Source organism: Lactuca serriola, chromosome 2 (assembly GCF_051521515.1).
Source record: "Lactuca serriola cultivar US96UC23 chromosome 2, Lser_US96UC23_V15, whole genome shotgun sequence".
In the NCBI taxonomy this organism is placed as follows: Eukaryota; Viridiplantae; Streptophyta; class Magnoliopsida; order Asterales; family Asteraceae; genus Lactuca; species Lactuca serriola.
The window spans coordinates 75761435-75781540 of record NC_136409.1 but is presented as its reverse complement, the minus strand read 5'-3'; the positions used below and the strand labels follow the sequence as shown (position 1 = coordinate 75781540).

Below are 20106 nucleotides of genomic sequence, written 5' to 3'. Positions count from 1 at the left end.
ATACAAGAGAATATACTAAAATAGAATGGGACATACTACTTCTCGATACGACACTTCACAATAGTATCACCATGTAACCAGAGTCTCCTGGAGGGAGAGCGGGCATTATGTGTATAGATCTATACGGGACAGACACTCCCACATCCCGACTGCTAGCTATAGTCCGCGCCGACTAGGCCTAGGGGTGACAAAATGTCACCACACTACGTGCAAGTTAGAGGGTCATAAGTTATTCGGTCGTCAATCAGCATGGTTACATACGAGTTCACATTCGGACCATTAATTAACACATTAAGAATTAAAGGCGAAACAGGCTCCCCGAGGTGTATTGTACATTTAATACTACCTGGAGTCTACATTTTATTACTTTCAGCCGGCAGTGACACTGCTGGGGTAAAACATTATTTTTCCTAATTACTTTACATGATTAAACTCTAAAACTATATTTTCATACTGATAGTTTTACTGAGAAAATTTTTACTTTTTCAAAGGATCAAACATGCAAACAACCGGGTCTTGGTAGAAGACTTCTTTTACTGGAAAATATAGGATTTTCTAGGGAACACACTAATTTCAAACATTGATATCAGTTATTATACTACGTGGTTGTAAATATTTTTATACAACCAATGACACTAAATACTTATGAGCTCACTAGCTTTATGCTTATACTTGCTTTCAAAATAACTTGTATTCTCAGGTCATCAGTAGACAGGTACAGATGCAACTTTTGAGAAGATGGAGTACATACAAGACTCATCTTTATTTTGATTATACTTTTAGTGTCTAACAAACTGTACAGAACACGCTTGTATTACAATTATTATATTAATGCAATGGATGTTGTTGCTTATCTTTACTATTATGCATTGTTATGATACTGTACATGACGTCCTCCACCCCAGAACGTATTCTGCCGTTCTCGGTTTTGGGGTGTGACAACATCCTTTGGAAGAAGAACAAAAAACGTTTATGCATGTTAAAAGAATACCAAATCAATACTCCATTTATTAAATCCTTAGCCAAAGTTCCCAAATATGCCAAATTTCTTCAAGATTTACTCGACACTCGCCAACAATTAGAGAAGACTTCCAAGCTAGTCCTTAGTGATCAAAGTTCCATGGTTATTATGGAGGGGATACTGAAGAAATTGGGAGATCCCGGACGCCTTACACCGCCATGTGAATTTGGAAATAACATGAAGACATGCTTTACTGATTATGGAGCAAGTATAAATTTAATGCCTTATTCGTTCTATCAAAAGCTCAACCTTCCATAATTGATGGATACAAGGATGACACTTCATATGGCTAATCATTCGGTGACACATCCTCAAGGCATAATTGAGGACACAGGTAAAAATTGGAAAATTTGTTTTTCCAATTGATTTTATCGTGCTATATATGAAGGAGGATGAATATGTCGCAATTATCCTTGGATGCACTTTACTTAATACCGCGCGAGCCTTGGTAAATATTCGTGATTCAATGCTTACCTTGCGAGTGGGGAATGAGTAAATGAATTTTGGAGTTCAAGATGGATTCAATAAGGATATAAATCAAAATAAAGTGTTCAATATTGTGAAGAAAACGAGCTTGAGGAATTGGAAAAATTGATGGAAGAAGAGATTCATAAAAGATAACAAGTCAAGCGTACCAAGCCAAGAGCTTCAATTCCAATGGTCTTTGAGCTCTTTGCTTTTAAACTCCAAAGTATCTAGTGAGTGAAGAAAGTGAAGAAAGTTTGCTATCAAGTGATGAAGAAAAAGATATTACACAAGACTTAATAAAGCCAATTTTGGATAAGGAGGATGTCGAAGCTAAGGAGCTACAAAAAGAAAAAAAGGAGAACCTGAACTTTTTGTGAAGAATAAAGGGTGAAACAAAAAACATGAGGAAAGAGCTTCTAAAATGAAGAAGGAAAACTTATTTAAGAAGGGTGCTAGCATACAAGAAAAGGTGGAAGGAACAGAAGGTGCAACTGGAGGACATGTCTCCCAAGAATACCACGTAGGGTGGCATAGAGTTCGGCTCATGTCTCCATCAAAAGAAGTGCTTCTCGAGAGTCAACCCGAGCTCGGTTTGCGTTTTTTTTCATTTTGTTTTTAGTTTTTGCAAGAATTGTTTTGCATATTTAGGATAAGTTTTCATGGTCACTCTCTATATACTTTCAAAATCGAGGGTGGGGTCCTTAACATAAGATAATTTTTTTTATGAACAACATTTAAAAAAAAACAAATGATAATGATTTCATAAATTAAATAAGAGGAAAAATACTAGTTTCTATATGGAACATTTGGACTAAACAACCCAGCAAATTATAGCCCAACATGCAACAACCCATAAAATTTGGCCTAAACATGATCACGACGTGAGCCCAAGCCCACGATATGAAGCAGTCAGAGTCACAGACGTATAACTGAGCACTAGTCACTTTCATTTGAACTATTTTTCTCCAATATTACGTCGTAAATAAAGGACTGCCCCCTACTTCGATTTCTACCAGAAATCTTGCTTTTCCTACTTCTCTATTATGTTACATATTGAAAGGTACCATGGGACCGAGGCATGCACTTCTTCAAGAACAAGAACATGTTGATGTTCATAGTTTACATCCACTATATCGATTCCCACAAAACATCTTACAGTCAGTTCTCAATAATTATTCAAATAAATTGGGTTGGTAATATAATAAGGAGTTTGCTTTAGCACCCGTGATTGATTGGTCGTGGCTGAGTGGGATTGGTATGGTGTCGGAATCGGAGCGATATTGGAGAAAGCCATTTGTAGGAGACAGGTTCACTTTCCAATGTAATGGTTGGCGTAATTTATTTTCCATTCAAGAGCCTGTTTATCGAAAATTATCCGTTGAGTTATCTTCCATAATTAATTTTTAAGAACGGACAGTTAACCCGATATACAACAACGCTCTTGCATTTAGATTGGGAGGTGTTTATCGAGAGTGCATCCTTCATGAGTTTGCTTGGTGAATGGGGTTGTACACAAAAGTAGAAACACAATCACCACATTTCGTCTTATTTTTACAAGGTTGTGTGAGAGATTTCACTACGGTGTTGCTTGATGTGCAATTTTGGAGATACATTCCAATCATTAGTATAGTTCGTAGAATTCTTGCTAATGGAATATTAGGTCACCCATACATCGGTTGTTTCATTTTTTGATCACCTTTAGCATTAATCACAAACATAATGATGACAAGGTTGCTTCAAAGAATCTTTTTTTATCCTTGTAGCATCATCATTCTGGGAGTCTTTTTTGACATTCCTTATATGTTAGCGAGATTTTTGGGGACATTGCTGGTAAATTCTCAGGCCGATAGCCCAATCACAGGTGGTCATTTGATCACATGACTCGCACGATCATACGATATTTTGTTTCGAATTTGACGCGTTTCAAGGACTCCGATTTGAAGACTTAAATTTTGGGTCTTATGCGAGTCGTGGTGAATGTTGGTGGGGGGATATGTCATAACCCTGGAAGATGAAGAAGAACAAATTGACCAACAAGAAGAGTAGGCAAGACAAAGAGGAAGAATGAATGTAAGAGCACATGGAGATAGGGGCATGCCAAAACAACCACCTCAACAATTTGAGGGTGCAGTACCAACCGACCCGTTCCAAAGTCGGGATGGTACATATTTTGATAATCTCTGTGGCGGTGTCAATTATCATAATCAAACGATCGGTGTTTTGTTTTCACACCTTAACGTTGAAAGACCATCTACCATGCATCCTCAATATCTTTATATTCCAACTTGGGAGGAGCTATGGTCACAATAGGGAGATGGCGTAGGGCTGAGTGGAGCTAGATACAATGGTGATGATGATTATTGGTTTTTGTCCTTTTTATTTTTGTTCCAAGTTATTTTTTTCTTCGTTTATTTTGTTGTGTTTTTATTTTGGTATGTTTTAAAACTTGTAACCGAATTATGTGATAGTTGTTTTGTACTTTCAACCAATTGTTTGTTTTGTTGCGGATTTATTAGCATATCGAGAGAGAAAAGGAAAAATGGGAGACAAGAGAAAGCAAGAGAAGTCGTGTGTTTTAGAGTTACGAGTCAAAGCCCATAATTTTTTATAAGTATGGGGTGGATTTCATGTGCGAAAAGAGATTGGAGAAAGAGAGAGGTCCAGAAAAATAGAGATCTTAGAAGAGTCTTCATCAATTTAAAAGATCAATTTCACATCACTTGAATGGAAGAATTATTCCAAAACTACTTTCCGTTGCACCCAGTTTTCACGACGTGACCCACTATTTTCACATCGTGACATCAATGCGGTCCCAATTCAGAATTCAATTTATATCGGCATCACGTCGGGAATTTCTCTAATCACGTCGTGAGAAGTAAAAAATGGCATTTTACTCATTGAGATGCATTGTTTTGATGATCTTTTGAACCACACTTTTTGAAGATCCAAGTTTATGATTCGCATCTTGCCGCCATATTCACACGTATCAAAGAAGTCCAAGTTTCAGTAACATACTCAAGGTGTTCAAGTTTTCCACTCACGTTCAGAAATCGATCTCGCCGCTACTACCCTAGGGGAGTTTGTTCTTTTTTTTCTCCCTATTATTGCTTTTAAATTACATTATGCATAAAATGAGGCCATTGTATGAAATAAGTGTGGGGTAGGGGTTGGAAAAGGAAATTGCTAGAAAATTTAAAATTCAAAGAAAGTCAAATAGATTTGAAATATTACGCTAAAAATTAAATCTAGTAATAATTAAAAAGCTTAAGTTGCTATTATTATGTGGGATGATCCAATGCGAGCCCAAATGTTTAATTGAGCCAATATATTATAGTATATTTGTGGTTTCCTAAGTCCTAATGAAAAGTTATGAGATATGAAAGATAATCTGGTAGTCTATATTGCATAATAAGTTTTGCAACGTGTACTAGAAATCTATCAAGGAGAGCTTATGTAGTCATTTCACTTAGACTAATACATTTAACCAATAAATATTGAAGTTAAGCTCCCTTGCTTAATCATGTAGGATTTGAGAGAAAAAATTGAGTTATATATTTAAAAAAAGAGAGATAAATTACCAAAAAAGTTGTAAGAATATTGGAGCTATCAAAGTATGAAGATCAAAATATCAAAATTCTGAAGAATCAAAAGTTGACGATACCAAAAATCAAACCAAAAGGTGATGAATTCAAAGAGATCAAAAAACAAATATCAAAGAAGAGATGAATTGGAAGAATTCCATTGTGGTATCAAAATTGTAATTCTATTTAGATGTTATGTATGCTTGGGTAACTTAACCAAAAATACCTGGAGGTTAAGAAAGATTCCTAAGGATGGATTTGGAGTGTAACAAAAATGAGTGTTGTATAAACTAAGAGATGAAGGTTTATAAGGATTGTGAGAATTTAGAATTGAGAAGTTGTTAGGAACCTTAGACACAAATATGTGGATTGAGGTCTTGGTATAATGGATGAGTTCAAAATAGATTGTCTTATGTGATATTAGTAATGAAGGTTAAATTTAAAAATTAAATTTGCTTGAAGGCAAACAAAAGATATGTGTGGGGTATTTTCATATTGCCATATTTATACATTGTTTTAGGCAATATTTTAATACATTTTAATTAATATTTTGGTTAATTGCAAAGATATATGATACTTATTGAATTAAATTGTATTTTGCAACCAATAAAGATAATCTTGAAGCATATGGACTAGAAATGTCAAGGATTTGAACTTTGGAGGATTGAAGCTTAAAAGAAGAAAAATCTAGCCAAAAACCGATCTCACGACGTGACAACTCAAGGTTGTGAAATTCCAGAAGATTAGCTTGTGGAAGTCAGAATCCTTGTACGATACAGATATCCACCAAGATCACGATGTGAGACTCTTATTCTCATGACATGAACGATGAGTTTTCAAAACAATATAAAGCCTTTTTCACTTACGAACTAAAGAGTTTTTGGAAGAGAGATAGTGTGAGATATTCGGTTTTAGAGGTCAGATAAGTGCACAAAACATATTTTTAAAGGAAGGATTTCTTGAAGATCAATTAATTTGAAGATTAAATCAATATATCGATTTGCATTCATTTGGCCATGTCGATTTCTATTGAACTTGTGTTTATGTTTTTAGTCATGAGTAGCTGAATTACTTTACATTCGTTTAGCTAGATTAAACCTTGAATCTATGGCTTAGTTTATTTATTTATGGATTTTATAAGTTGATTTTATGATTGTGTTTGATTATCATTACCTAGCATGCTTATGTTTGTCACTTTGTTGCCTCAATTCAAGTTTTGTCTAGCTTAGTGACCAATAAATTAAATGAACTTGTTACCTAGTAGTAAATTACTAGAGCTAGGAGTGACCACACCTAGAATAGTGATAAAAGTAACAAACTTAACTATGTTTGAGAACATAGTTGTGACCATAATTGTGTTTGCTAAATCTTACATAACTCAATCATAATTAATAGCTAATGCTGTATTTGCTTTTGTATGAGCATACTTAGTTTTACATAAATTGGTGAAAATATTATTTTATTGGACCTAGGGGTGAATAAAAATCGAAAAACCGAACCATAACCAAAATAACCGATAAAAACGGACCATAATAACCGAACAAGTTTCAAAACCGCTTGATTTTATTTTTATTTTTGATAACCAATATCTAACGGTTTAGTTTGGTTTAAATAAGATAACCAACTCAATATTAACCGAATCGCCTATATTATATAAATATATATAGGTTGTATATTTTACTAAAATATGTTCAATAGACAATCACAAAATCCGGCATCCATAATTAAAAATATCAAAGCCTAAATTAAATAAAACCCAATAACACATCGATTAATAGAGAATGAGGGGTAATTAGTCGTCAGGTCATATACGATTGTGCATGTGTAGGACTGCATCGAGCCATCGACCTTCTATCCTTCTCAGCTTCTCCCTGCATCTTCAATCTTCATCGTTGGAAGTCCAATTGCACAATAGAAAAATCTATTGTTCATATCCTTCTAATTCAGGTACTTTTTACAATCCTTTTTTTTTTTTTTTTTTTTTTTTTTTTTTTTTTTTTTACTTCACCTCCTTTGTTTGTTCATCTACTGTGTATACGTAATTTGTTAGGTAATATTTGACTCGTATCATATTTTATAATTTTATTTCTTGGGATGTCATGTGGAAAAGATTATGCAATATGCCAATATGAATAAATGATACGACTCCGAGTCATTTGATCCATGTCAATGAAGACACTTAAGAATTAACATCAAAACAACGGATAAAATCTTGTAACAATAAATGAGGTGTAAATTCTACTAAGTTCTTTGACTTTTGTAGTATTTAGAGGGATTTATATGTCCATTCTTCTAATCTTCGTCCTATATTATTTTCAAGTCGACATCAATTTTGGTGCCCTTTTTCGTTGTTGCTTTGGTGACTTTTGTTTCATCTTTGTCTATTATATATTGTATTCATTGTAGTTTCATATAATTTAAATATTTCAATGCATATACCGGAAGTCTGGAATGTCCTAATCGAGGCTAATGGTTTAACGCAAGCCTAAAAAGTATTAAGTTCCCTCACCCAAATCCGGTTGATGTGATATTATCAGTAATTCATTATGAATATACTTTTACCAAGTTTTATATGGAAGAAGCAAAATAAGAGTTTAAGGGATGAATCAGATCCAGTCATTGATAGCAATGAACCAGTAAATGATGTGGACAATGTAGATGAACACACCCAAAATAAAGGTGGTCGGTCAAAGAGATCCTTCGTGTGGGATCATTTTAAGAAAGTTGAGGGTCGTAATGGTAAAGTTAAATGTGACGATTTTCCACTAATAATGGCTGGTGGTTCAAAACAGAATGGAACGAGTGTTATGTCGTATCATTTGAGGAATGTATGTAAATTGTCTCCACTTTACAAGAAAGAAGGAATGAAGAAACAATATACATTAAACTTCAAGCCTACAAGAAAGGGGAGTCTGGGAGTACTTTGGCTTCTCATCACTTCAATCAAGAAAAGGCTAGGAAATTCGTAGCGAGAATGTGTATTAAAGATAATAGGCCATTCAATATAGTTGTGTAGGGTTTAGGGAATTTGTTTGGGAAATTAATCCCTTGTTCAAAATTACATGTAGGTGAACCCTTGCAAATGATTGTTTATCAATACATGAAGAAGAGCAAAAGAAGCTTAAAAAACTTCTTAAAAATCAAATTGTTTCTCTTACCACCGACACATGGACATCGGTCTAAAATTTTGACTACATGTGTCTTACAGCTCATTAGGTTGATGCAATTGGACGACGAACAAAAGAATTTTAAATTTTTGTCAAATACCCATTCATAAGGGTGTGACGATAGGAAAGTATGTTTATCATTACTTACAAAAATGGGGCGTATATCGGGTTTTTACGATAACCGTTGATAATGCTTCATTTAACGATGGAGCAATTAAATATTAAGATATTATATTAAAGGGATCTCGGTGTATATTAGATTGCAAATATTTTCATATAAGGTGTTGTGCCATATCATCAACATTGTGGTGAGAGATGGATCAGATGAACAATTATGAACAATTTAGTACATTTACTAAAATTAGAAATGCGGTTAAGCATGTGAGATCATCTCCTTTAAGGTATGACAGCTTCAAAGAGTGTATTGAGTATGAAAAGATTGATTGAAAAGCAAACCATGTCTTGATGTAGAGACTCGATGGAATTCCATATTATTAATGTTGTAAATGGCAATGAAGTATTCAAAGGCATTTACTAGATATTTTATATTATTGTTTTATTACACATTTTTACTATTATGCGCTAATGTTTGTTACGTTGCTTTTTATAGGTTTCAAGAGATTGATATCAATTATAGTTCTTACTTCTATAATGAAGGCAACGATTATGATGTCAAGAAGAATACTAGAAGGAGAAAGAACTGAAAGAAGAATGATCAAGTTTTGGGGGCTCCCAAAGACGAGGACCGGGTAAAAGCTAGGTATGAATTTTATTGTTTTCCTTTAAGTATGCTAATATGTCAATACATAATAATATCCTAAGTATGTTAATTTGTTTTTCAATAAGAATTTTATGGATTTCTTACAAATTTTTTAAAATGCTACAAAAAAGTTTCCGGTAATAACTATGTAACATCAAATTTATTTGTTGGGGAGCTAGTCACAATGCATGCAGCCATATCAAATATATGTTTAAACAATGACGAAAAAAAGAGAGATATGACATTGTCAATGAAAGCAAAATATGATAAGTATTGAGACAACTTGGATAACATGAACTTATTGTTGCATATTGCATTAGTTTTAGACCCTTGAAACATGAAGTTTTTTCTTGATTATTGTTTGGGTTTGATCAATGGTACCAATTCTGAAAAAAAAAAAAAAAAAAAAAAAAAAAAAAAAGCAACGAAATAAATCAGCGAGAGCTAGAAACTTTAAAGGAGTTATTTATTTAATACAAGAAAATGATGGACAAAGAAAATGAGAAAAAGACAACTGGTTCTTCAACAGCTACAACTACATCCTCTAGTAGTAGTCTTGTAGATCTATATTTGGATGATAGTTACGCTAAATATTTTGGAATCGTGGAAAAGGTATTAATAATACCGAATTGGATATATATCTGGCCGATACAATAGAAAAGAGAATCAAATGTGATAATTTTGATGTACTAAGTTGGTGGAATCTCAATTTGGGCAAATACCCTATACTTTCTCAAATTGCAAAAGACGTTTTGCGAATGCCAATTTCAACCGTTGCTAGTGAGTCGACATTTAGTACCGGTGGTAGGGTTATTGATAAATTTAGAAGTTCTCTTACACCAAAGACCGCCGAAACGTTGATATGCAGACAAGATTGGCTACGTCTACATCATCTGATTTGCAAGAGACGACCATTCATTGACTACAACTACAAGAATTGATGGTGAATTTGGAGAAACAAGAAAGTGATAACTACTAACCATTTTATCGTTAAATGTGTTATATTTTACAATCTTTTTCCATATAAATTTTGACAATTTGTGAAATGTTGTTTACTATAGATCACTTTTCAAAGTGAAAAAAAAAAATCATATAATGATTTGTTCATGGATGAGGATTGAATATTCAAGATTGAAGGCTATTTTTTTTTTTTTTTGCATAACTAGAAATTAGTACAATGATACTTTTGTGTTGACATTTAGGTCTCCTTTAGTAGTAAATGACTAAATAGTTCTTAACTTTAGTAATAGGACTCAATGGTTGTTGACTTTGCATTTAATCCATATTTGTTGACGTTTAATTTTTTTTTCTTGACTTTAGTAGTAAATGACTAAATGCATTTGCTTGATTTTAGTAGTTAGTTTTTAGAAAAATAGTAAAACAATTTTTAAATAACTGTAATTTTTGTTGCTTATATTTTATGGCAATGAATTTTACTTTTCTTTTAAATAAATTTACTTTTTCTAATCTTTTTGGATAACCAAAATTATTTAATAACAACACCTGAATTAACCAACTTAACCATTAACCAAAACCAATTTTAACCACCAACAAATGGTTAACAAAATGTATTAACCGAATAATTTGGTATGGGCCGGTTTTGGCTATTAATCGCCCCAAACCTCCTGATACACACCCCTAATTGGACCAAAATAGCTAATTACATAATAAATTGGTAACCAACTTAATTAATCCGTAAATAGTAACTAACTATAGGAAGAAGATGGATTCAAAACTAAACAAAAGTGTTTTAGATATATTGATTACAATCGTATTCATTGAGTGTTTAAGTTTTTCTAAACTTGCAAAATCAAACAAAAACCATTTTTATTTATTGTGTGTTCTACGTAAATTTTTAGTAATCAAATTAGTTAACAAATGTTGTTCCTTGAGTTCGACATCCAACTTACTTTACTAAATTATAACCTGACTAGGTCCATTACATATAGGTGCTATAGTAGTTAAGTAGTTAGGTTATAAATTTAAAAGCTAGATAGGTATAGTTGTGAGAACAAACTAAGGAATGTTCCAGTCAAGTCTAGATAGACCAGTCAAGTCTGAGTTTATGCATTCAACAAGTATTCAAGCCATAAATGAAGGATGAGATTCAAGATCAACGTAAAGTTAATAAATGAAGACCAAATAGAGTGTTTTTAACGAACAAGAAGATGAAGTAAATGAAATATTGCTAAAAGAGTTGAATAATTTGTAAGTTAATTTTGCATTGAAAGCTCCTTTAAATAGGAGCGCATGATACAAGGTACAAACTGAGTTACATAGATAGGACTGGATAATAAAGATGTTCCTGACATTATGATTGTCTATGTTGACAAAAAGGCTAATTCCTATGAGATGTCTAATCATGCTAACTGACAAAACTAATTAATACATTTGGATAAAACACCGAACTGGACAAAGTAACATTCCAGATTGAATATCCATTCTGGAATGCCTTCTATGCTTCTGAACTAGAACTTCTCACCTGCTTCGGACATAGGCTTGATTCCGGACTGCTCCTAATTTCGCACCATCGTTTTATTTCGAAATGAGACTGACTTCGCATTATCAAGTGGATTGCTAGAGGTTCACTTTCAGGTTCTAACATTCTCCCCCTAAGTGGACTTAGCAATCTGGTCAGCTCAATTCGTTTCTTCCTTGATGAATGTGTAAGCTCTGAACAACCGTTCCCTAACTTCAATGTACCACTGCGGCTGACTAACAAATTTTGCTTTGACTTCCTCCGGAGCCTCAAACTTGGATGCTCGAGTTATGAACTTTTGAAGAGCCTTTGTTGGAACAAGGTGTTTGTCAAGAACTTGGAAAAATTCCTTCTTGTTTGATCTTCTTGGCTTGTACACAAAACCTAGAACTGGTTCATCTATCAGTCCTTCAGCAAGGAGATAAACTTTTGGCAACACGAAGTCAATCTTGGAAAGATAATTCTCGGTTCCGAACAGGTTTTCCAGCTCATAGTCACATCGGCGAAATTCCACAACGTAATCTTTGAGAAAGCCCAAAGCCACATTGTAGGATCCCATACTGAGATCATTATTTAGATGACTGCGTAAGTGTAAAACAATGGTTAGAATGTCATTTGTATTTATTGCAGGGAAGTCAGCATTAGAAATCGTGTAAGGATCTAGCTTGTTTTGGATGATGTTGTACCGGAACATAATGCAGTTAAGATCAAATTTTCTTAAGATCTTTCTTCCAAACCCAAAGATCCTTGTGATTCTCTTCCTTGACCACACTTTTTTATTTGAGGAAGTGCTTTCTTAGAGTAGAATGTTTTAAGTCTCTCATGTTCAGTTCGGATGATTAATTCCTTACTATCATTGGGATGGAGAGGAGTCCACTTGATGTAAAATTTGTTGTACGGAGATAGAGAGAGAGAGAGAGAGAGGAAGATCAAGTTATTTTGCATCAGTCATTGGAATGTTATAGTACATAAAGGGTACTATATCCAAATCATGAATTATCCTTTCTCGGTATAGAGGAGAAAGACCAAGCATCGGATTTGGATTATCCTTGAGTGCTTGAATCCGGACGCTTTCCTATAAGGCTTGGTTTGTTTCATCCCGTGACCATCCAGATCTAGGCTTTGGTGGAGGTCCGAAATAGTAGGCTTGATGGCTTTCCGTGATGGGCTTTTCCATCTTGTCTTTATTGAGTGCTGAAGCACTTGCTTCATATTCTCATCAATGAGAAATTCTGGAGTGGGCGTTGGAAGAGGTTCTTCTGAAATGTCATCAGGAATCCGGAGTGGGGAGCCGTGGTCGATAGGAGCGATTTTTGGGTCAGGATATGGTGGCAACATAGACTGTGTGGCTTGGAATGCTTGAACTGTGAGAAGGGTTTTTGCCTTAGCCATTTTAATGCTTCTTTCAAGAACATCAGGCATAGAGGATGGCCAAGTAACTGCAGACCAGATCCTCTATTCTTCCTCAGTCATTACCTTGGCAGGGAACTTCTTTGAAGCTTCAAGTCCCAAAACAGCTTTGGTGACATACTCCACTTCTTCTCCATCATCATCTTTTCCTGGAAGTTCGAAGAGAATTAGGACTTCATCATCAAAAGTTTCTTCTTCATCTCAGAGCTGATAATCTGAGGCAGTCTTCCATGGTTGACTTCTTCCTTCTCCCTTCTTGCATTGTTGAACGGAGGAGCCAGTGCAAGGATAAGTCATTATTTTAATTCGGAAAATCGTTCAAGCAACTTATGGAGTCTGGTCTTGAGTTGAAGAGTCAGAGTGTTGAAGGCTTCGGCACTGGGGGCTTGAGCTTTGAGGTGGTTGAAGAGGCTCTGCAAGATTGATAACATTTCATCAAAGTTGTTGTTTGTAACATCAACAATGTTCCAATAGGCCAGGAGAAGTTTGATAAGAACTTGCTGCATAATCAAGTTCATCTCGTAGTCGTCATGGACCTTGAGCATCTGGGTTATTGTATAGAGGTAGTAGGTGACTAAAGCATCATATCTGGCTTTTACTTCTTCGATCGTATGCTTGAGCTGGAGTGAAATAAGTTGATCAAGTTGGGCTTCGCTTTCAACAACAGAAGGTCCGGACTGATTTTATAAGGAGTGGAGAATAACATCGAGATTGGAGTCTAGTCCGGAAACCTTTTCATCTAACTTGGAGTTGATTCCGGAGACATAGGCTTTTATTGTGTCAACCTTCTTCATGGTGTCGAACACATTGGCCTGAATATCTAGCAAGGTGAATGGGTTGATATGCTTGCCAGCTGAGGAACCGGTAGAGTCATTGGAGTGATTGTGTTCTGGATTGACAGGATGATTGGAAGGACTAGGCTTTGTTGCAGCATCATCATGGAGTTTGGGAGTTGATTCTGATTCCGGAGCTGAAGATGATGATCCAAAATCAAAAGCTGATTTGGATGACATAGCCTTTGAAAGAAACTTGTAGGATGACAGGATTGGAGTGACAACAACATTTTCTCCTTCTTCATCAAACATCACTTCATCCGAATGCTCTTCGTCCGGATCCGTTTGTCGAAAGTTGTTGTTAGGAGATGGTGGAGTTTCTCCTGTGGTAAGCTCCTGAGCAGATTCTTCATCAGTAGCAGAAATGAAAGGTTGATTGCTTTGGGAGGCCCTTCTCCTCATGGCTGTAAGAGTCGATCCAACTTGAGCACGAGTGAGGTCTGGATGCCTCGTGTGAGCTCTGTTAACAAGTCCATTCCATGAAAGGTCAGTAGCACCTAGTTGTCGTTTATCTGTGGCGGATATCGAACCAGTTGAGGCATCTTAGGATGGAGGGACAACTCCTTCCTATGAATGCTTGGGGTCCGGAACAGGGTTCTAGACTATGCTTGTGATGAATATATACGGATATCAAAGGTTACTTGTGAGTGTGCTCCAGGGGGCAAGGAATTATGGTCATCACTTGTATCACCTTGTTGGGAAGGTGAGGTGGATTATGACGAGACTCACCGTGGGCGTGTGCATGTGATTTGAAACATCGAGGGGTACCTCAGATGAGTGGGCAGGTGGGGTGTTCGGATGGCTAGAGTCAACCTTAATGTTATGAGCACCTTCCTATTGATAGGAGGAGTTGACTTTGGTTCTCTTTTTAGGCTATGACTTTGAGGGAAAGCATTTCTGTTTGGCGGACTTCTTGGTCTTTTTGGATTCAGACGATGCTGGTTTAGCCACTTCTGGGGTGGGCTCAATTGGGACTTGGATGGACTGTGTTGGGATGTACACAGTCAAAGTTTCCAAATGTTTCTTTAAATGAATGGATCCGGAAGGTAAAAGTGCCAAAATGTGTTGAGGTTAACCTCTAACAGGACCTAAAGAAGACTGGTCTGGAACTCTATAACTTTTAACTGCTTTGAAAGAAATATATACCTCTTGAGGAATAGTGGAAACCGAAATAGGTTCAGGCCTTTCCATGTAGAGTTCCTGAATCATCAAAGCCCAAAACCAAGGGCTTGAAATCTCATTACTTTTCCTCTTGATGGAAAATTTTCGGAAATCTTGCCATAGCACCTCCAGAAGATCGACGACGTTGTTGCGTCTGGAGTAGATGTTGTATACCACGTAAATCTAATCTTTGCTAAGTGTGTTCATTCCTCCGTGCTTTCTGGACAACCCTCTAATAATAAAATGCATAAGCATGGTCCACAGGCCTGAAACGACTGATTTCTTGAATTCCTTGGCCTTGTAATCCTGGTTGTACCCAATGTGGTTCAAAAAGTGTTGAAACTCTTTTGTAGTCGGCTCTTGTACCTTGAAATCCTTGGGGTTTTCTTTAACGCCAATTACCCTTAGGAATGTCGATTTGTGGATAGGCACTATTTTTTCACTTGTGATCTTAATTTCCATCACATCATTGTCAATTACCACTCGAGTGAAGGTTGTGTGAACGGGGGGTAAGTGGGAGTGGTGGTTCAGGGACCTTGTTGAGAGGGATGGAGATGGGATGGTTTGCTATAAACTCGATCATTACTATGATGGATTCATCATAATCCGTAGAGTTCAACGAAAAGTGTTGAGTAGTGTCCCTGAGAAAGGGTTCAGGCGAGGTTGAGGATGATGATCCCTTGGGGGATTTCTTTCGCAATCGATTTCTTGGGAGTTGAAGTAACTTGAGCAAGTTTATGTGAGGAAGCTTGGGACACCATTGATGTAGAAGGTTGAGAGCTTGAAGAACACGATGAACATAGAGAGAATTTGGGAATTTTGCAGAGTGTTTAAGCACGTAAAGGGTTAAATGAGGGTTTGGGGAGGTTTTTATAGGTGATGAAAATGGGTCGGGTCATGTAAAGTAATGATGAGGGTCCGAAACGAAATGGGTCACATTAAATGGTTAGCCGTTTTTAGGAGGATAGTGAAAGGTTGGGTTGGACGTTAGCTTAAAAAGGAAACCATGAACGGAAATGTGATGTTTACATTTTAGAATGTGTAATCATGGCGCGACTTCCAAGGATGACACAATAAGGATCCTCAAAAAGTTACCGTTATGAAAACGTTTCGTCTTATAAAGCCTTGAACTTCAGACTGTTTGATTCCTGAACGATGGTGTTTTGGAATTATGAAAATGATTTCTTGAAAAGAGAAGTTCTAGTGAAAACTTTTGATTTGTTCCGGAGTGAAGCATGTTAGATTAAATTGATCCGGAGTAAAGTTTTGAAAAATTCCAGAGTCCAAGGTTATAGTAAAGTCTGGAGCCAAATCTTGTTGAGAAAATCCGGAGAAGAAATTACAGAAATCCGAAGTCAGATTTTGAGAATGTGTCTGGAAAAATGGTTTAGAAAAAATGTTCCAAACCAAGTTTGAAAAGCATTTCGGAGCAAAGGTTTTGAAATTATCCTGAGTGGAATTTTAAAAATGCATTCCGGAATAACAATTTAAAAAGATTCCGAAGTGAGACAATGAAGTAGTTTACTACCTTCCCAGATTTGCATTTCGGGATGCCATTATGAAGTATGTTCCATGACAAAATTGTGACCAATGTGACTATATTAGTCCTTGAACATCAAAACACTTGGGAGCTATATGTCTAAAACTGAGATGGAAGATTGGATAACAAAACACATAATATGATCGTGATTGTTCCGAGAGGTGATAGTTCCGAAAAAAATTGGCTTCGGAACCTACCATACTTCCTGATGTTGCGATCAAAGAGTACATACCTCCTGAAATAATTGAGGATCAGGCATCATCATACCCATTTTGTTCAGAAAATCGTTGAACTTGGTTTTGTCTAATGCCTTAGTAAAGACATCAGCAATTTCATCGTCAGATGGAACAAAAATAAATTCAATGTTACCCTTTAAAACATGATCTTTTATGAAATGGTACCATATGTTAATGTGCTTTGTCATGGAGTGTTGAATTGGATTGTTTGATATCGCAATTGGATTTTGATAATCACAATAGATTGGAATACGTTGAAAACGGTAACCATAATCCAAAAGTTGAGACTTCATCCAAAGAACTTGTGACGTACAACTGGCTGCAACAATGTATTCCGCTTCAACTATTGATAGAGATATGCAGTTCCCCTTCTTGGATGACCAACTAACCAACCGATTTCCTAAAAATTGACAGCCATCAGATGTGCTTTTTCTGTCCAATTGATGACCACCATAGTTTGAATTTGAATAGGCTTGAAGGAGAAAACTCTTGTTAGCTGGGTACGAAATTCCAAGATTCTTTTTGCCTTTGAGATATCGAAAGATTTGTTTAACAACCAAGGATGTGACATCTTAGGATTGACTTGAAATCTGGCACATAGACATGTGGCAAACATGATGTCTGGATGACTTGAAATCTTAAAATAGAGTAGGGATCCAATCATTCTTTTGTACTTCTTTTCATCAACTGCCACACAGGATGGGTCCGAAAAGATTTTGTGTTCGAAGCCCATAGGTACCTTTGTTGAGGCACAGGTATCCATTGAGTACTTTTTGAGAAGTTCTGAAATATACTTCTTTTGACAAATAAAGATTCCTAGATTGGTCTGTTTGACTTCGAGACCAAGGAAGAAGCTTAATTCACGATTCATGCTCATTTGGAATCGATTGACTATTAATTTAGCAAACTCGTTTACCATAGATGAATCTGTAGACCCAAAAATGATATCATCAATGTATATTTCGACAATTATGAGATGTTTTCCATTTGATCTTGGAACAGGTTCGGGTCGAGAACACCACGTTGAAAGCTGGAACGCTTGAGAAAATCAGTGAGAGTCTCGTACCAGGCGCGAGGAGCTTGCTTGAGGCCATAAACAGCTTTCTAGAGCTTGTAGCAATGATTCAGAAATTATAGATTAACAAAACCGAGAGGTTGTTGAACGTGTACTTCAAAATCAAGTTCACCATTTAGAAAAACACTCTTAAAGTCCATTTGGTAAACCTTAAAGCGTTTGTGAGCAGCGTAAGCAAGAAAGATTCTGATAGCTTCAAGACGTACAATAGGAGCAAAGGTCTCATCGTAATCAAGGCCTTCGATCTGTGTGAATCGTTTAGCAACCAATCTTGCTTTGATTCGAATGATTACTCCAGCATCGTCTAGTTTGTTTCGGAATACCCATCTTGTACCGACAATAGGGTGATTCGGAGGAGGATGGAGAAGAATCCATACTTTATTTCTATCAAATTCTGCCAATTCTTCTTGCATGGCTTTAATCCAATCAGCATGTTCTAATGCTTATTTGATGGATTTGGGTTCAACCGTAGAGATAGATGTTGAAAAGTGACATTCGTTTTGAACACTTGTGCCAGAGCGAGATTGAACGCCAGCATCAGGATTTCCAATAACTTGGTTTGGAGGGTGATCGTGAGTCTAGATGTGAAGTCTTGGTAGTTCTTGAGCAGCACAGGATCCAATATCAACATTTTGCTCCCCCTAAATGGTTTGAACTTGTGGGTGATGCTCCCCCCGGACTTCTAAGCCGGACAGGTTGACATCATCATTAGGTGGGAATTAAAAGAAATTAACATCATCATCGTTGTTGATTGGACTGGAGTCAAACTTAGTAGGTACATCCAGGAATCTATCTACATTTGATTCAAGGGAAGGTTTACCATTGTCCCCTTCAACCTGAGAATGTTGAAACGGTTCGGAATAAAATGGTGGAAAAGGCGGGGTAGGACCGGAAACAGTTTGAGAAACATGATTGGATTGACTTGTTCAAGATTCCGAATCAAGTGTTGTTTCGGAAGGTCCAAAGAGGGTTTTGAAATCGACTTCATGAATTATTTGGATGTTCGGACATTCCGAAGATGGAGCATCAGACTCCATAATGTGAGCAGTAACATGAGTGGGACCAGAATTGCGAACGAAATTCTCATCAAAGGTAACATCAAAACTTTCTTCAATAAGTTGAGTACGTCGATTAAGTACTCGATAAGCCTTTGATTTTGCAGAGTAACCAAGAAAAGTTTCTTCCTCAGCTTTGGGTTGAAACTTTGTAAGCTGATCACGAATATTTTTGATGAAGCATCGACATCCAAAAACATGAAGAAAGGATATACTTGGCTTTCGACCATCCATTGCTTCGTACGATGTCATGTTGAGGTATCGATTTATGATATTCCTATTTTGATTGAAGCTTGCAGTTGACACGGATTCAGCCCAGACGTAGAGTGGTAGATTTGTGATGTTAAGCATGGATCGAGCAGCTTCACCGAGCGTTCTGTTGCATCTTTCGACTACACCGTTTTGTTGTGGAGTGTAAGGAGTAGAGATGTTGTGATCAATTCCTTTCTCGGTGAGGAATTTGTCAATGGTTCCATTTGTGAATTATGAACAATTATCACTTCGGGTTCTTCTAACTTGAAGCTTGATTAGCACTTCTATTCATTTGATGAAGTTGATGAGTTCAGAGGCCGTTTCGGATTTTAGCCTATGGAAGAAGACCCAAGTGAACCTTGTAAAATCATCAACAATCACAAGAATGTATTTCTTATGATGAAGACTCTCTACAATTGTTGGTCCACAAAGATCAATGTGTAGAAGCTCTAAAGGTTTCGAGATTGATTTTTCAATGATAACTGGATGACCCTTCTTCGATTGCTTTCCACACTCACATGTAGCACACAAATGATCATTTTCGAATTTGAGAGGTGGTAAGCCTTTCACCTTTTCCCTAGACACAAGATCATTCATGTACCGAAAATTTAGATGAGCAAGCCTTCGATGCCATAACCAACTGACGTCAAGAACAGCTTTGCAAAGAAGGCAAAGTTAAGGTTTGCCAATAATCATGTTGATATCGAGAAAATACATGTTCTTGTTGCGATTTGACTTGATTAAACACTCTTTTCGGTCTTCGGTCATCACGTAGCTATGCTTCTTGCAGAATTCAAAACGTCGATTTGAGTCAGTGAGCTTAGCTAGACTTATGAAATTATGATTCAGGTCAGCTACGTAAGCGACATTTGAGATAGAAAAATTTCCATTAGTGAGAATTCCATAACCACGAATTTGAGAGTTCGAGTTGTTGCCATAATTCACGTAACTAAGATTTGGAGAAAGCTTGAGATCTCGCAGAAAGTCTTTCTGCCTCGTCCTGTGCATGGAGCAAGCACTATCAATTTACCATATTTTTTCTTGCTCCGAAGCACAAAGTGCTTGCAA

General features: G+C 36.3%; 1 pseudogene; it reads right to left on the bottom strand.

Moving 5' to 3' along the window:
• Positions 1 to 17787: 17787 nt before the first annotated feature.
• LOC145089344 (putative mitochondrial protein AtMg00820 pseudogene) lies at positions 17788 to 18144 on the bottom strand (annotated as a pseudogene).
• Positions 18145 to 20106: the final 1962 nt, after the last annotated feature.